The sequence below is a fragment of the Pyrus communis genome, chromosome 17 (genome assembly GCF_963583255.1).
Source record: "Pyrus communis chromosome 17, drPyrComm1.1, whole genome shotgun sequence".
Lineage (NCBI taxonomy): Eukaryota > Viridiplantae > Streptophyta > Magnoliopsida > Rosales > Rosaceae > Pyrus > Pyrus communis.
In genome coordinates this window covers 15724150-15741203 of record NC_084819.1, presented here as the reverse complement: position 1 = coordinate 15741203, position 17054 = coordinate 15724150, and the positions used below count along the sequence as shown (strand labels likewise).

Here is a 17054-nt window from a genome sequence, read left to right as displayed (position 1 = left end):
GTTCTGAATGATGTTCAAACTCAACTTTGTCCTGAATGATGTTCTGTTCTCTGGATGTCTGATATCAGTTTTTGATCTGCACACAGAGTCATTTGATTTACATCTTTTGCTAGGGTGATAATGTGCCTCTACCATTCACTTCATTTGAATCTACTGTCATCTGTAATTTTTGTCGCAGGTGCGATATTCGTATGCTGTGCTGCCCTCTTTGTGGGGGTTTGCAATTAATTTGGAGCGCCATTTTGCGTGGACCAATTTTTGGAAAGAGCTTTCCAGATCACCCAAGTTTGTGGCTTGGCCTGCGGTTGGTGATTCAGTCTGCCACTCGGCTCTGTAGAAAACGTATTTGGCCAGAATAATCCTTTCATTGATAGAATACAAAATATATACAATAGCTTTCCTTGTACAACAAGAATACATCAATGGAAAGTATCAAATACAAATCAATCATACAATTCCTTCCTATCTAATTACATTCACTTTCTAACACTCCCCCTCAAGTTGGAGAGTGAATGTCAAGAACTCCCAAATTGCACAACATTGATGAGAATTTTTCCTTGCCTAAGGCCTTTGTAATTATGTCCGCCAGTTGTTGAGAAGAACTGACATACTGAGTAGCTATAGAACCGTCTAAAATCTTGTCCCAAAAGAAATGACAATCCATCTCTATATGAAGTGTTCTCTCATGAAAGACAGGGTTGGCAGCAATGTGCAATGCTGCCTGATTATCACAGAACATAATGGCAGGCCCTGAAATGGGTATATGAAAATCTGTTAACAAATACCGTAACCAAATGAGCTTGCAACATGTCCCAGCCATGGCCCTATTCTCGGCTTCAGCACTAGAGAGCAAAACCGTTTTCTGCCTCTTAGTCCTCATGAAATCAATGAATTCCCCAAGAATACACAATACCCAGTTGTAGAACGACGAGTTATCGGACAACCGGCCCAATCCGAATAAGAAAAAGCTTTCAAAGTTTACTTACTATCTGACCAGAAATATAAGCCCTGACCTGGTGTGGACTTCAAATATTGCATAATTCGAAGTGCTGCATCCATATGTGGTTGACGCGGTTGATGCATAAAACGGCTGAGTACATGCACGGAGTATGTGATGTCCGGTCTAGTAACGGTAAGATAAATCAAGCGTCCAACCAATCTTCGATACATAGATGGGTCTTTGAGTAATTCGCCTTTATCCGAAAGTTTGCTTTCCTCCATTGGAAATCCCACGAGTTTTGCACCCAAAAGACCGCAAGCCTTGATTATTTCAAGGGCATACTTTCTTTATGAAATATACAATCCTTTTTTTGAACGAGAAACTTCAATACCCAGAAAATATTTCAAATTGCCAAGGTCCTTAATAAGAAAGCAGGTATGAAGAAACCTTTTGAGGGCATTAATGGCATCTAACTTGTTGCCTGTAATAATAATATCACCAATGTAAATCAACAAAGCTATGAAGGATGTACCGTTCTTTTGGGTGAAGAGTGAATAATCCGCTTTAGACTGAATAAAGCCAGCAGCAAGTATAGCTTCTGTAAATTTTGCAAACCATTGTCGAGAGGCTTGCTTGAGGCCATATAAGGACTTGTTGAGGCCACATACAAGGTTCTCCCCCTAGCGCCAAAGACCAGGAGGAGGAGACATGTAAATTTCTTCCTGAAGATCACCATGAAGAAATGCATTATGAAAGTCGAATTGTTGGAGAGACCACGCTTGGCCAGCGGCAATGGCAAGAAGGGAGCGGACAATGATCATTTTGGCGGTGGGAGAGAAAGTGTCATGATAATCAATCCCCTCTGCCTGGGTGAATCCTTTGGCCACTAAATGAGCTTTGTAACGCTCGATAGAACCGTAAGCATTATGCTTGATTTTGTAGACCTACTTGCAATCAATTGGACGCTTGTCGGGAGGAAGCGGAGTAAGGGTCCAGGTATTGTTGGAAAAGAGTGCATCAAGTTCTGGATCCATGGCTTTGCGCCAATTAGGGTCTTGAATAGCCTCTACAAAAGAGGAAGGTTCTACACTTCGACTAAGGTGAGCAACAGAAGAAAGATGCAATGGTGAATATCTATGATATGAAATAGAAGTACAAATGGGATAACAAGTACCTCTGGTGGAATCGGATGATGAAGGCGATGAAGATTGGAGTGGGGGCAGCATCACCTGCGAGCAAACGTAGTCCTAGAGACGGACATTGGGCTCCTTGTGGCGCTTGGAAAAACGGGTTGGTTAAGCAATGAGTTAAGGTTCAGGTATGGGTTCCGTAGTGTGGATGGGTCAAGGGGTGATGGTGTGTCGGTAGGGTGTGAAATACATGTGGAAGGTGATGTATTATGAGAAAGTGGGATGGTATTGGATGAAGTGTGTGGTGGGGGGGGGGGTGTGTGGGGAAGGGACATTATTTGGTAGTGTGGTGAAATTAGATGATGGGATGTCAGGGGTTGCTGTGGCAAATGGGAGCGGTAAAGGTGTTGAGTGATTCAAATCATGTACGTTGGGAGATGGTGCAGCGGTGGTGGATGGATCAAAAGGAAAATTGTCTTCAAGGACAATGACATCCCTGTTGGTGAAAATCTTATGTGTCTCAAGATCATAAAGTTTATAAGCTTTAGCCAGGGGTGAGAACTTGGAGGGAGGGTGGACTAAGGTGGCATAAACAAGACAACCGAATACACGCGTATGGAATAAGAGGGTGGTTTGTTGTATAGTATCTCAAATGGTGATTTTTTTGGAAAGTAATGGTGTAGGGAGACGGTTGATGAGATAGGCGGCGGTGAGAACACACTCCCAGCAAAACTTAATCGGTAAATGAGATTGAAAACGCAAATCTCGGGCAGTTTCTAGTATATGGTGATGCTTTCATTCTACAACACCATTTTGTTGTGCTGTGTAAACACAAGAGTGTTGATAAATGATCCCATTTTCAGAGAAGAAATCCGGCATGAAATAAAATTCACCCACATTATCTACTCTAATTTGTTGGATTTTGGTGTGAAATTGAGTTTCAACGTAAGCAAAAAAGGTTTTGAGGGCATTTTGTGTTTCGTGTTTGTGTTGCATTAAGAAAACCCATGTGAAACGAGAAAAATCATCAACTATAGTTAAGAAATAATGATCACCAGTAAGGGAGGCAGTCTTACAAGGACCCCAAATGTCACAATGCAAAAGACTAAAACACGTAGAAGTTGAAATGGAACTATGACTAAAATGTTGGCGAGTTTGTTTCGGCAACGGACAAACATTGCAACTATGACTCGAATCAAAATGGAAATTTAAGGTTTTATTGGCTAAATATTGCAGACGCCCAAAAGAAAGGTGCCCCAGACGGCGGTGCCAAAGATTAGCGGAAATGGTGATGTGGTGGCATGAGGGTCGGCTTTGCGGAGAGGAAGTGGAAGCCAACGCCAAAAGGTAATATAGATTGCCCTGTCGCTTAGCAACACCAATCATCACCTTCGAAATCAGGTCCTGTAAAATGCACCAAGAGGGAAAAAAAGTCACGGAACAAAGTAACCCATCTGTAACTTTTCCAACAGATAACAAATCAACTTGGAAAGAAGACACGCATATAACATCTTTCAATTGCAGTAAATCACTTAATTGAATATTGCCAATCGAAGTAATAGAAGCCTTCTCTCTGCTAGGCAGTGAGACATGCGGCAAAAAGGTATTTTTGATTGAGTTTGTCAATAAACTAGATGAGCAAGTGATGTGATCCGTTGCTCCGTTGTAGATGATCCATCGACCGGGAACAAGCGGTGACAAACCTAAAGGTTGTTGAAGGTGAAAGCTGCAGCGTGGGCTTGTGGTCCATCATTCTTAGGATTCAATACAGAAAAAATTTCTTCATATTGTTTTTCGGACAGCTTGGAGTTCTTGATGGTGGGCGTAGAATTAACGTGATTAGCAGAAGAATCTCCATGAGAGAAGTCGCTACCACCACCACTTTGTTTGGAGTTGCGAGTCTTGTTGCGATTGTGACGAGGATGATCCGGTGGGTAACCATTTTTCTTCCAACAAGTCTCGACTGTGTGATATTTAGTATCGCAGTAAGAGCAGTGAAAAAGAGGTTGACTGTTGCTGCTGTTCTGGCTTGTCGCTACTGCAATGGTGAACTGCCATGGCTGTTGGTTCAGTCAGGTTACAGCTAGTAGTGCCTAACTCCCTCTGTTTTTCTTCTTGAATGATTGAGGAATACACTTGTCGGACAGAAGGAAGCGGATTCATCAACAAGATTTGTCCACGAACAGCACTGTAAGACTCATTCAATCCCATGAGGAATTGCATAAGTCTATTGGTTTCATTTTCTGCTCCACAAGTGCAGGTTGTTGAAGAACTATAGGATGCCAACTCATCCCAAGGCCCCTTCAATTTGGTGTAACAAGCAGCCATAGATAGTTGTCATTGGTTGAGAGAGGCAATCTCTCTTTGAAGCTAAAAAATTCATGGGGCATTGCTTTAAGAAAATCTTTCCCGAAGATCTTCCCAAACTTCATAGGCTGTCTTCAAGTAAAGAATCGAATCCAAAATGTCAGATTCGATGGAGTTGATGATCCAAGCAAGAAGCATGTTATTGCATCTCTGCCATGCAGCGTGATCATCGGGTTTCTTTGTTTCAGATGGCATTTTCACCTTGCCGTTAATAAAACCAATTTTGTTCTTGGCACTCAAGGAGATTTTCATAGCTTGGCACCAAGTATTGTAGTTGTCCCTATACAATTTTTTTTTAGACGAGAATCAAACCAGGATGGTCTGAAGGATGAAGAATATAATTAAGGGTTAGCAAAATTCTCGCCATCGCCCTTCTTGGTAGTGGTGTTGTCGATGTCACCCATGGAGAGGGAAGACAACGAAAAGGAGAAAAAAGGTCAGCTGCTTCTGGTTACGGCAGAGGAGAGAGATAAGGTTTGAAACTTGCTCTTTATACAATAGCTTTCCTTGTACAACAAGAATACCTACAATCTAGGAATACATCAATGGAAAGTATCAAATACAAATCAGTCATATAATTCCTTCCTATCTAATTACATTGACTTTCTAACAGGCTCAAATGAAAGAAGAGGCCTCCTCCTGCTCCAGATTGCTGTTGCAATCTTTGGTTGCCGGCAATGGGTGTGCTTTGTTCATCCGCTGACACGCCTGAACTTATATCAAACTTGAAGTAAAAGGTAACAAAAAAGTTGCCATGTAATGTCAACAACACTTCTAAACATATGAGTGTAATATATGTATATAGAAACCAGTCTTAAATGGCACATATACTTTTCGGGATTTTCTACATCTTCAACAATGTTTCAAATCCCGCATCAACGCGCAGTGTACACTTGCTAGTTTTCCTCAAAAAATAAATTTCTTTTGTTTAGAAATTACTAATTCAACAATGTTCATCCCCTTAGTACTATGGTCTCGTAACATTCCTCGTCACTTGTAAGTGTAAGATCTTAGGTTTGATTTTCGCCAAAGATGAATTTGAACCACTTTATTTTTAGCTCGTTATGAGGCTTAGCCTACCTCCTATCCCTTAGTGTAAAATTATAGATAATATCGTGTGTTCAAAAATAAAAAAAACATTCAGCAGTGTCCTTTACACAATTCCCATTTTCTGAACAACGAATGATAAGAATTTAAACTTTTGCACATATTTTTATTTGAGCAAAAATTTACATGACAAAGCATTATTAACTTGAAATACTGCACACAGTAACGTCTCAAATCAACTATTACATATCTCATAGGTATTAGGATGGGAAAGGCACCCATAAGCACTAAGGTAGTGGCCTAGTAGGGTGTGAGTGAATGCGACCCATCGTCTCCGCTTTCTTCCACTTCGCCATGTTTTTCCACTTGCCCCTGCCGAAAGTGTTGCATATAAAACCACACTTAACCGAGAAAACACATGAACATGAATTCATAATTAATGGAGAACAAGTGACTAATTTTATTATGCATCTACTTCCACTACTTCTCATGAAAAATTCCGAGTTCGGCCACCCCTCTTTGAATCTGGCTCGCTTTGTGCCTAGACTTAGATTGGGTTGATTAACTCGTAAACTAAAGGTATATTAAAGGAAAAGTCTTTTGTTACTTGATAGGATTTTTACCACCTGCAAAAGTAAGGATAAAAACACTTTAAATACTTGCAAGAGTACAAGATAATTGTAGTATAGTCGGCTCTAGCAAAGTCGTTCTGCATAAGGATTGAATGGATAATTTATGTTAAATCAAATCCTAATTAATTACTTAAAACAAAGTTTTGGAAAAAGGTGATTTTGTGATTTCAAATAATAAAAACGAATTTTAAATTAAAAACAATTAAATAAATTGCAAAGTAAAGAAAACAAAAGAAAATAGTTTTGAAAATCTATTTAAGTACTAGGCTTCCGCCGTCACCTGAACAATCCTACATAGTTCTTCCAATTACTTATGAATTACACATGCATATTTTGAAGGTTAGGTTTTCCTAATATATATCCTACTTGGAACCTCCAACATAGAACGTATATTTAACATGCAACCCGTTTGTAGCATCCAAATCGAATGTGAACATAAACATGCAAGACTCATTAGATTTTGTGAAAACCTTTTGAAAAACCATACTGTTACGATCTTACTCGACGTCGTCTTCTTGCACAGAGAGAAGTAACAGGAAAAGGTAACAACAATATTCCATTAATTACCTTCCTTCGTTTACAATCTCACTATTTATAGAAGTTGTACTAATTTCTAACTAACCAACCCTCCTTTCACCCAATTCCCAACTAATTCCCACTAATTCTCAACTAATCTGGCCACCTCTCAGAGATTCCTAACAATACCCCCCCTGAAACCAAGCTTACATTTCACAACTCTAAAAGAAAAAAAAAATTTCAGCAAGGAATTCAAAGATGAACTATTTCTGGAAACTTCAATTTCAACTCATGATAATTCTCCCAAGTTGCATCATCCCTTGAGTGGTTCTGCCATTAGACCAATGCTTCTGTCATTGCAGTATTGCCCTTCTTCACCATTCTCCTAGCTAGGATTGCACCAGGTACATCTTGTAATATTCCAGTGTCTGTGAGAATAGGTAAAGCAACTGGGTTTGCACATTTTCTCCCAAATGCTTCTTCAAGCATTTGATCTTGTAAGCCACATTGCCCACCTTGGCTAATACCTGAAATGGCCCATAAAACCGAGGCTGCAGCTTGTGGAAAGGGTGTGCAACCAACGACTTATGTTGGTAAGGCACTAATCTGAGATAAACCTAATCTCCAACCTCGAAGACCCTCTCAGTTCTTTTCTTATCCGCCTGAACTTTCATCCTCTCTTGAGCTGCTGCCAAGTTATTCTTAAGTAAAGATAGGATGTTGTCCCTCTCCTTCAATGATTGTTCGACTGAGTCCACTTTGGTTGTGCCTGACTCATAAGCAGGTACAAGAAGAGGAACATACCCATACACTGCCTCAAATGGTGTCATTTTAATGGCTGAATGGAAGCTGGTGTTGTTACTCCACTCAACCCAAGATAGCCATAACACCCATTTTTTTGGTTGTAATGTGCAAAAACATCGCAAGTAGGTTTCCAAGAACCTATTAAGAACCTCAGTTTGCCCATCCGTTTGTGGGTGATACCCCGAACTGGAACAAAGCTCAGAACCTTGCAACTTAAAAAATTCTTTCCAAAACTTGCTCATGAACACCGGGTCTCGATCACTCACTATAGACTGTGGCATCCCATACAACTTGAATATGTTGAGCCACTGAGGAAGCTGTATAAGGATGACTCAATGCAGTAAAATGGGCATATTTCGATAATCTGTCCACCACTACCCAAATTACCGTTTTACCCTTGCAAGGGGGAAGATTTGTGATGAAATCCATAAAGATATCAAATCATACCTTTCCTGAAATTGGTAATGGCTGCAGGAGACCAGGGGGTGACAAGTTCTCATACTTTTGCTGTTGACAAATAGCACAGCTTGCCACTTTACTCTTGATGTTTTTCTTCATCTTTTCCCAACAGAACGCTCGAGAAATCCTTTTGTAAGTCTTTAGAAATCCTTCATGACCAGCTGCACAAGGACTAAGTGGACTCAAAAAAATTCGACGCTTGTACTTTAAGAACCCATTGTCAATGTGGAATCTCAACATTCCAATTGGAGCATCTACACCCTGAAATTGTAAGATTTACTGTGATTTGGCCATAATCCAGGAGTCCTTCTCAGTATGCTGTCGTAATTCATCTAACCAAAAAGAGTAAGGACAAGAAATAGCACAGATGGAACCCGTGGCCTGCAAGCTATCCACTCCAAGAGTTACCCTTGATAATGCATCTGCAGCTTGATTATCACAGCCTTTTTTATATTGTATTTCATAATCGAACCCTAGTTACTTGGTGACCCATTTATATTGAAAAGGGGTATGGGCCCTACCTTCCAAGAAGTACTTCAAAATGTGGTGACCAGTTTGAATGATGAAATGATTTCCCACCAAGTACGACTGCCATTTCTATACTGCATGTATGATTGCCAACATCTCCCTTTCTTAAGCTGAGAAAGCTTGGTTCCTCGGGCAAAAGGCTTTACTGGTAAATGTTAGTGGTCTTCCTCCTTGTTGTAACACTGCTCCAATACCGTACCCGGATGCATCACTTTCGATTACAAAGGATTTGGTAAAATCTGGTAGAGCCAAAACTTGTGGTGAAAACATTGCTTGTTTGAGATTATTAAAGGCTGCAGTAGCCTCACTTAACCATTTGAATCCATATTTCTTCGTGAGGGCAGTAAGGGGGCTCACTATTTTTCCAAACTGAGGTATAAACTTTCGATAGTAGCCTGTCAATCCAAGGAATCCCCTTAGTGCTTTGACCGATGTAGGTGTAGGCCACCAAGCTATTGCTTCCAACTTCGTGGGATTTGCAGATACACCATACTTGGACGCTATATGTCCCAAGTAGATCCTTGCCAAATGCACATTTCGACATTTTCACAAATAAGGAGTGTTGCTGCAGTGTCTCTAGAACCACTCTCAAATGCTGCAAATATGAAGACCAAGAGGTGCTATAGACCAAAATATCATCAAAGAATACTAGAATGAATTTCCTTAGGTACGGTCAGAATATGTCATTCATGAGACATTGGAATGTGGTTGGAGTGTTTGTAAGACCAAAAGGCATGACCACAAAATTCATAATGGCCATCATGTGTTCTAAAGGCTGTTTTCTCCACATCTTGAGGGTGCATTCTTATTTGGTGATAACATACCCTTAAATCTAACTTTGAGAAAAATTGTGCACCAAATAACTCATCAAGCATTTCATCAATAAGAGGAATAGGGAACTTCTCTTTGACTGTGATATTTATTAAGCCCCCTTTAATCCATGCACATCCTCCATGTCCCCTTCTTCTTTCGAACTAGGATCACAGGAGAAGAATAAGGGATGTTGTCTACCCTTATGAACCCAGCTGCTAAAAGCTCCCTCACACACTTTTCAATTTCAGTTTTCTGCACAGGACCATACCTATAGGGCCTGCTATTTGGTGGAACACTGCGCTCTACAAAAAGAATTCTGTGGTATTGACTTCGATGAGGAGGAGGAGCACTTGGTTTTAGAAATATGCCTTCAAACTTGGCTAACAATTCCTTCAATTCCAACTGCTGTTGATCTATGAGATTCTCAGAAATAAAGTTGGTAGTACGTGATTCCATGTGCTGCACCTTGGGTTCAGTTTCCAATTGATAAAGTACTACACCTACGGTGGTTTCTTGTTGTAACAATTTCTGCATTTGTAAAGCTGAGATATCCTCAAAGCTGTTACTAACATTAGCATTACTTGTGATGCAAAATGTTCTGGAATCCCTGGAAAATTGCATGGATAACTTATCAAAGTCCCAAAGAACAGGACTAAGCGTTCCCAGCCATTGGATCCCTAATACAATGTCACACACCACACACCCCACCGCCCCCCCACCCCCCCCCCCCCCACCCCCCCCCCCCCCCCACAAATGGAATAGCATACAAATCTGTGATGAACTAGAAGTCCAGAATCTTAATATAAGCATGAGCTAAAGTGCCTTTAGTAGCTACCTTCCCTCCATTGGCAATCTTCACATTAAACAAGTGTTTAGGATCCAATTGTTGAGCAAAAGCAATAGCTTCCAGCACATCTAGAGGCCTTAAAATCTTCACATCATGTCGCAGCTCTGGTTTCAAGCCTCCCACAAAGCATGATTTGAACAGTGCAGGATTGATGTCCCTCGTCCGATTGGCCAGTCGTCAGAATTCTATCACATAATCCCTCAAAGTCTCTTTCCGCTTCAAATTAACCAAACTTTTTGCAGAATCGTCCAACTCTGAAAGACCAAATTCTTGGCATAAGACCTGTGTGAAATCATGCCAATCTGAGTAATTTTCCAAACACCTCGCCCATTTGAACCACTGCAGTGTATCTTCTTCCATGTGAAAGGATGCCATCTTGACTTTCTTGGATTCTTCGATATTGAAAAAGTCAAAGTAGTGCTCCACCTTGTAAACCCACTCCATTCGATCATCAGACTCATTGAATCTTGGAAAATCCATCTTAAAAAATGGAGGGCGAGAGAGATGATTGAAGTTCTGCCCTGTATCTTGATAATTGGGGTCAAGGTGCAACCTTTCTTGAATCTGGGGATCGCTGTGTGTTGCCTTGGACGAATCGCCCACAATCCCACAATTTAATCGCGTTATGATCGATTGCAGCTGTAACATCATTCGGTCCTGGTTCGTCTTGAAATCCGTCTGAATCGATTGAAACTCCACATTCGATTTCTTGAATTCGTCGAACTTATCTTCCAAGCTTGATACTCTGGACTCCATAGATTTCCTCGAAGCTTGCCGCGTTATGCAACAAAGAAGGATTGAGAGAGTGGAACGACTGGCTCGATACCAATTGTTACGATCTTACTCGACGTCTTCTTCTTGCACAGAGAGAAGTAACAGGAAAGGGTAACAACAATATTCCATTAACTGCCTTCCTTCATTTACAATCTCACTATTTATAGAAGTTGTACTAATATCTAACTAACCAACCCTCCTTTCACCCAATTCCCAACTAATTCCCAACTAATCTTGCCACCTGTCAGAGATTCCTAACACATACAACGTTTAAGACGTGTCGTTCTAAGAAGTTACACATATTAACCACAAGAAGCCTTAGTTAAATTTAGGGACAACCCTCTGCCAAAATTGCTTCAAATTACTTTTCTAAATATCCTAATGGTGGCCAATCATCAAGACAATTAGATAGTATAAACACAGTGATTAATAATTCAAAACCTGCATGCATAATATCATAAGTAAATTGAAAAGAAACTACATATTCTTGCTAAGACTCAAGGCATCGCCCTAGCAAATAGAAATTAGTTACGAACAATCACAAACAAAAATATTATTAAAAACATGGATAGAAAACACCTTGTAAATAAACTCGAATTGTCAAAAACCTCTAAGTTAATGCGTCTCTTCTCCCTAATGGCTAAAAAGCCTTATTTATACTACTACAAAATAAAATCCTACCTAGAAAAGGTCTTCTAAAAATTAGGAAACATAATAGAATAAGATAATTTGAAAATAAAATGTTTCCTATTCCAACTAAAATTCAGACTTCTCAAAAAATCAGAATTTTGACCGACCAAATCAACTATGATTTAGTCCCAAAAGATCTCTTTTTAAATCTTGATATGTCCCCAACAAATCCTCAGAAGGAATCTTCCTCAACATATGCCATCTTGACCTTTAAAATACCCAAAATGTCCAAAAACGTCAATATGGGAAAGCTGCATGCTGGGCCTTCTTTTCTTCGTCACGGTCAAACTGCTTGGTAGAAAAATCTGGAATTTTGATACAATCATCTTGAAAGACTCATGAACATCCTCCAATAAGAATCACTCCAAAATTCATCTGTTTGATAACTTTATGCTCAAGAGGAAGTCAAATGTCCTACATTGAAAATACAATTCAAAGTATCAAAACTTCACCAAAATAACCAATAAAATATAACTAAGATTAGGGTAAAATATATAGTATAATATCGACTCATCATTACTTAGTAAATATTGTTTAGAAATATTTCTCTTACAAGAGGTCTTATGTTTGAATCTCATGAGTGACTTAGCTAGTAAAAAAATATGCCGCGCTCATTTGAAAAATTTATGGTGAACCACTAAAAAGGTACATTAGGCTCACTAACATAGAATTTAACTAATTACAAGCTTTGAGAATTCAATGTGGTCTATCATCTATATATATAAAGTGAGAGCCCCAGTTTGGTGAAGCTTTCTAAACTCCTAAAATACCCTTACTTAATGACAGTGCGCAAATCAAGGATTTGATACCAAAAGAGGGACAAAAAGGTAAAAACATTAACTATTTGAAACCTAATGGAAAGTGAAAAGGAAGAGACAGTTGCCAGTTCAGTTATTAGTCGTACTCCAACTTCCCACGATCGAAACCAAAGAACAGTTTGACGATTCCCACGACGAAACCAAAGAGCAGTTCAACGATTCCCATGATCTGAGTTTAGTTGAAGGTTCAACAACAACTGCCCACATACCACCGCTATATACAGATGAATTTCGAAAAGATCCCAATTTTCGAAACCAGACTTTGGGACGTCGTCTTGGAGCCCATACTCTTCACACCTTCGATCCCGGACGCCCACTTTCAAGAGCCCAATCTCCTGGCTGTTGCTCATCTTCCCTTCTCTCTTCCGATCGCCATATTTAAGTAAGTTTTCCATTTTGTACAAATCTCTAACCCCAACTTTCCTTTCCATTTAGCTTTCGATTTCAACCTTTGATTCAAGATTTTTTCCAATTGCAGTTTTTTTATTTGGTCCCATCATCTGCACACTTTTTTTTTTTTCCATCTTTCCTTATGTGTCCTTAGTAGCTTCCATCACTCTTGCTCTCTCAAAGATTGCATTGAGGCAGAACACGTACTCACTCAAAGACAATCTGGTAAGCATTTTCTTTTTATGTGATACAGTCTTAGATTTTTTTGTATTTTCCTTGGTTCTTCGGGGGTTTGTTCAAGTTCTCGAGGGATTTCAAGTTTTTGGGTTGATGATTGAATTTGGAGCTTAATGTGTTTTTTTGTGGTATTTTTTATAGAGGTAATTTCTTGGTGGGTTTTGTGTTTACTGTAGTCAATTTTGGGTTTTGTAGATTGAGACAGCAAGACTGAAACTCGAAGACGAACAAGCAGAGGAGGAGGTCGGTGAAGAAAAGAGAAGCAAAAGTAAAAGGAAAAAAACGTGAGTTATTTTTTATTATTCTCCCTTTTGAAGAGCAATTTTTGGATTTTCTTTAATTTGTGTCAATCTCCACCTCTGTTCTTCCACTTCCTTTCCACCTCTGTTTGGTACTTTTTAATTTAAAAATGTATCTGTAAATTTTTTTCTGAATTGCATTTGCTTTCTGTAGTGTTTCGAATCTTCTGATTGCATGCTGGCTTTTTCTGGAAATGGGTTTTATTCATGAACATTCTCATTGCTGCAAATTTGATTAATTGTTTTTTGAACCTTTGGATGTTACCAAGATTTGATTTTTGCTAAAGGATCTGTCTAATTACATTGGTTTGTGTTTTTTTTGGGTTGATCTTTCTTTTAATTTAATCATCTTGAAATAAAATTGGAATAACTGCATGTTTTCATTTCACAGTTTACTTTTTAAGTTTTTGGATAGATTGACTTGACCTTCACATTTCTGTGAATTTTTGCGTTGGTTGGTATCCTTTCTTCCTTATCATACTAGACAAAGGGTGATGAACAAAAAGATGGTTGCATTCCGAACAAATGGGGGGAAGTTGTGTCTAAAATTACCTCTCAATGTTATATGTTTCCTTATTATTGAAGTCATGGTATTATATAGCTGCAGTTGGTTAGGTGCTTACGATCTTTTGCAGGAAACATGATAATAACTTAACTGATTTACTTCAAATGTATAAATTGTCTGTACCAATACTTGATGTGTGATAAAGTAAATATTGTTATGGAGGCTTTATATTTTGACTTTTAAGTTCTTTTGTGTTTTGGTACCAATACTTGATGTTTCAGTTGGCACCTCAGTCCTCCCCCTGAATTATTTCAGTTGACACCTCAGTCCTCCCCCTTTTTTTTATCCTACAACTTACTGTGTCGTCATGCTTTCTTTTTTCAGGCTCTTTCAATTTTTATAAAACTGATTCAAGTTATTAAAACAAATACAATTCATGTTTTGTTATGGTTTTACATACTCATTGGTTGCAGACCTATTCGTCGGAGATCGAATAAAAGGAAAGGTGGGAAAGTCCATTCTTGCCGTAGAGCTCATGTTGGCAGTGAACCTTGAAGAAAACGAAAGGTGAGAATAGCAGAACAGTTGGCTTTTTTCTTTTAGCACCGACTTATTTCCAAAAATTCCCCTAACCTTAATTAGCATTGGCACTTTCAACACTTTCGGAATGTGTTTGCATTTTTTTAATGGCCTCCTATGTTATAGTTATCAGGAAACATGATAATAACTTAACTGATTTACTTCAAATGTATAAATTGTCTGTACCAATACTTGATGTGTGATAAAGTAAATATTGTTATGGAGGCCTTATATTTTGACTTTTAAGTTCTTTTGTGTTTTGGTACCAATACTTGATGTTTCAGTTGGCACCTCAGTCCTCCCCCTGAATTATTTCAGTTGACACCTCAGTCCTCCCCCTTTTTTAAATCCTACAACTTACTGTGTCGTCATGTTTTCTTTTTTCAGGCTCTTTCAATTTTTATAAAACTGATTCAAGTTATTAAAACAAATACAATTCATGTTTTGTTATGGTTTTACATACTCATTGGTTGCAGACCTATTCGTCGGAGATCGAAGAAAAGGAAAGGTGGGAAAGTCCATTCTTGCCGTAGAGCTCATGTTGGCAGTGAACCTTGAAGAAAACGAAAGGTGAGAATAGCAGAACAGTTGGCTTTTTTCTTTTAGCACCGACTTATTTCCAAAAATTCCCCTAACCTTAATTAGCATTGGCACTTTCAACACTTTCGGAATGTGTTTGCATTTTTTTAATGGCCTCCTATGTTATACATGCAAATAGTTATAGTTATCAGAACATCTATCTGATGTTTTACCTCATCCAACAGCTTAATTACACTCCCACTGTTTTGGTTAGAAGTTAATTAGGAGAGTCTTCATTCCATCGACATCCTTTCCTTCACAATTTATGCTGAAAATTCATCGCACAATGTAATATGAAACGTTTAGTTGGCATGTTAACTTTCAGAAGCATGAGATGATCAACAATGAATGTGCATGATACCTTTTTTTTATCCTACTGGGTTGTCTTCATCTTCGGTCTCAAAAGCCTTCCTTAACTTTTCTTCATCTAATCTCAAAAGCCCTCCTTGCATGTTTCAGCTTTTTAGTACAGCTTTTATGTTTTGGATTTTTTTTTTTTGGCGGTTTACCACATATTTGGCTGAGTGGAAAAAAAAGTTAGTAATCATTTATGACTTCAGATTCCTTGAATGCTCAATATTTTAGTTGGTGGTGTGCTCTGTGATTTGTGTGATTCAGAGATAGTTGGAATTGATTCCTTGAATATTTTTCACTCTCTTTTTTCCAATTTTGTAATAAAGTGGTGTGCTGTGTGCCTTCTTAGTTCGATAATTAAGCTAAGTACCATTTGGAATCATGCTAAATAATTGATAGAAGCATAAACTAGATCTCATTTGGAATATATTATGAAGATTTATGCATCAATTTTGTTTGCAGACCTATTCGTCAGGCCTCGAAGAAAAGGGAAGGTGGGGAAAGTGTATTCCTGGTAATGAAAAGATAAGGGAGAGCCAGTGACAGATATTGGTTAGGATCCGATCTTTCAATTGTGTATGAATTGTTGCCTTCACTTGGTTTCTTTGAGGACTCAAAATTGTAATATGTACCTGTGTTGTTTTATACATGCGTTAAGTTCCAAATCCAAGTTCAGATGCATCTCTAGGTTCATTTCTTTCATTTTTAGAATCCTCAACTCCAAAGGTTACTGATAGGGAGCAAATAAACACTGATACACGAGTATAACTAGAAGAGGCATGAATGTAACGAAACTCCCAATGTCATATTTACCAGCCTTCTAGAAAACTCCCAATCAAGCTATCTTAGTATCACACACTCCATTATAAATGCTTACAATCACAGAGTTTCATCACATACCCTATTGATATGTTTACACCTTTACGTTTGTAAATGAATATAAATTTCCATTTTCTATTCGCATTTGAAACTGATGCTCAAAACGCTACCCAGTATCGAACTCTATCCCATATTTCATCTATTCCCACTCCCTTATAATCATAAAAAAAAATAAAAATTAAACGAATTATGCTCCAACCAAATGCTTGACTTTTAAATATTTGACAATCATATAATGTCCATATATAAATTAGAGGTATTCACATTTCCAAGTTTTTAAGTAAATCACTTCCATTAATAGGAGAGGGAAACAGCTGCAACTTGGACATTTGTTTAACGTCAAATAGGTGAAGCATCCTATACATTGTTTAAGTAATACCCCTTGACGTTAAACAATTAGAGGCATTCACATTTCCAAATTATTCATTGCAGTTTGAATTTGTCATAATTAAAATCAAGTTCATTATTACCTGGTGCGTGTCCTATAACTTTGACTGAAAACTTATGAATCTGAAAATTTTGATTTAAGGACATTAAATTTTTTCAACATGTATTCAGAAATGAAATTACATGTCATATTTTCAGATTTTTTTAATCATTTATGTTTTCCCATTTTATCTTCATTGTTGTTTTAAAGGAAAAATAGTAAAAATTGTATGAGAGATTACTCACATTTGTGCAAATTGGATGGAATATATGCTGCTAAATTCTTCAACGAACATGGCAATATGACAATAAGGCATGCATAACGATAACACCATTATCATAGTAAACGAAAATGATGTGTAGATAAATGTTTTTTCTTCTTCTGTTCATAGGCATCTACGTAGACTTTTTCGTATTTATGGAATGTAACAGAATTTGTAT

General features: G+C 38.3%; 1 long non-coding RNA gene across 1 annotated transcript; it reads left to right on the top strand.

The window, feature by feature from the left end:
- The first annotated feature begins 12459 nt into the window (after positions 1-12459).
- On the top strand, positions 12460-15127 carry LOC137721826 (uncharacterized). Its single transcript, XR_011066726.1, has 4 exons — positions 12460-12747; positions 12913-12980; positions 13188-13276; positions 14852-15127. It is a non-coding gene; the product is annotated as an uncharacterized lncRNA (long non-coding RNA).
- Positions 15128-17054: the final 1927 nt, after the last annotated feature.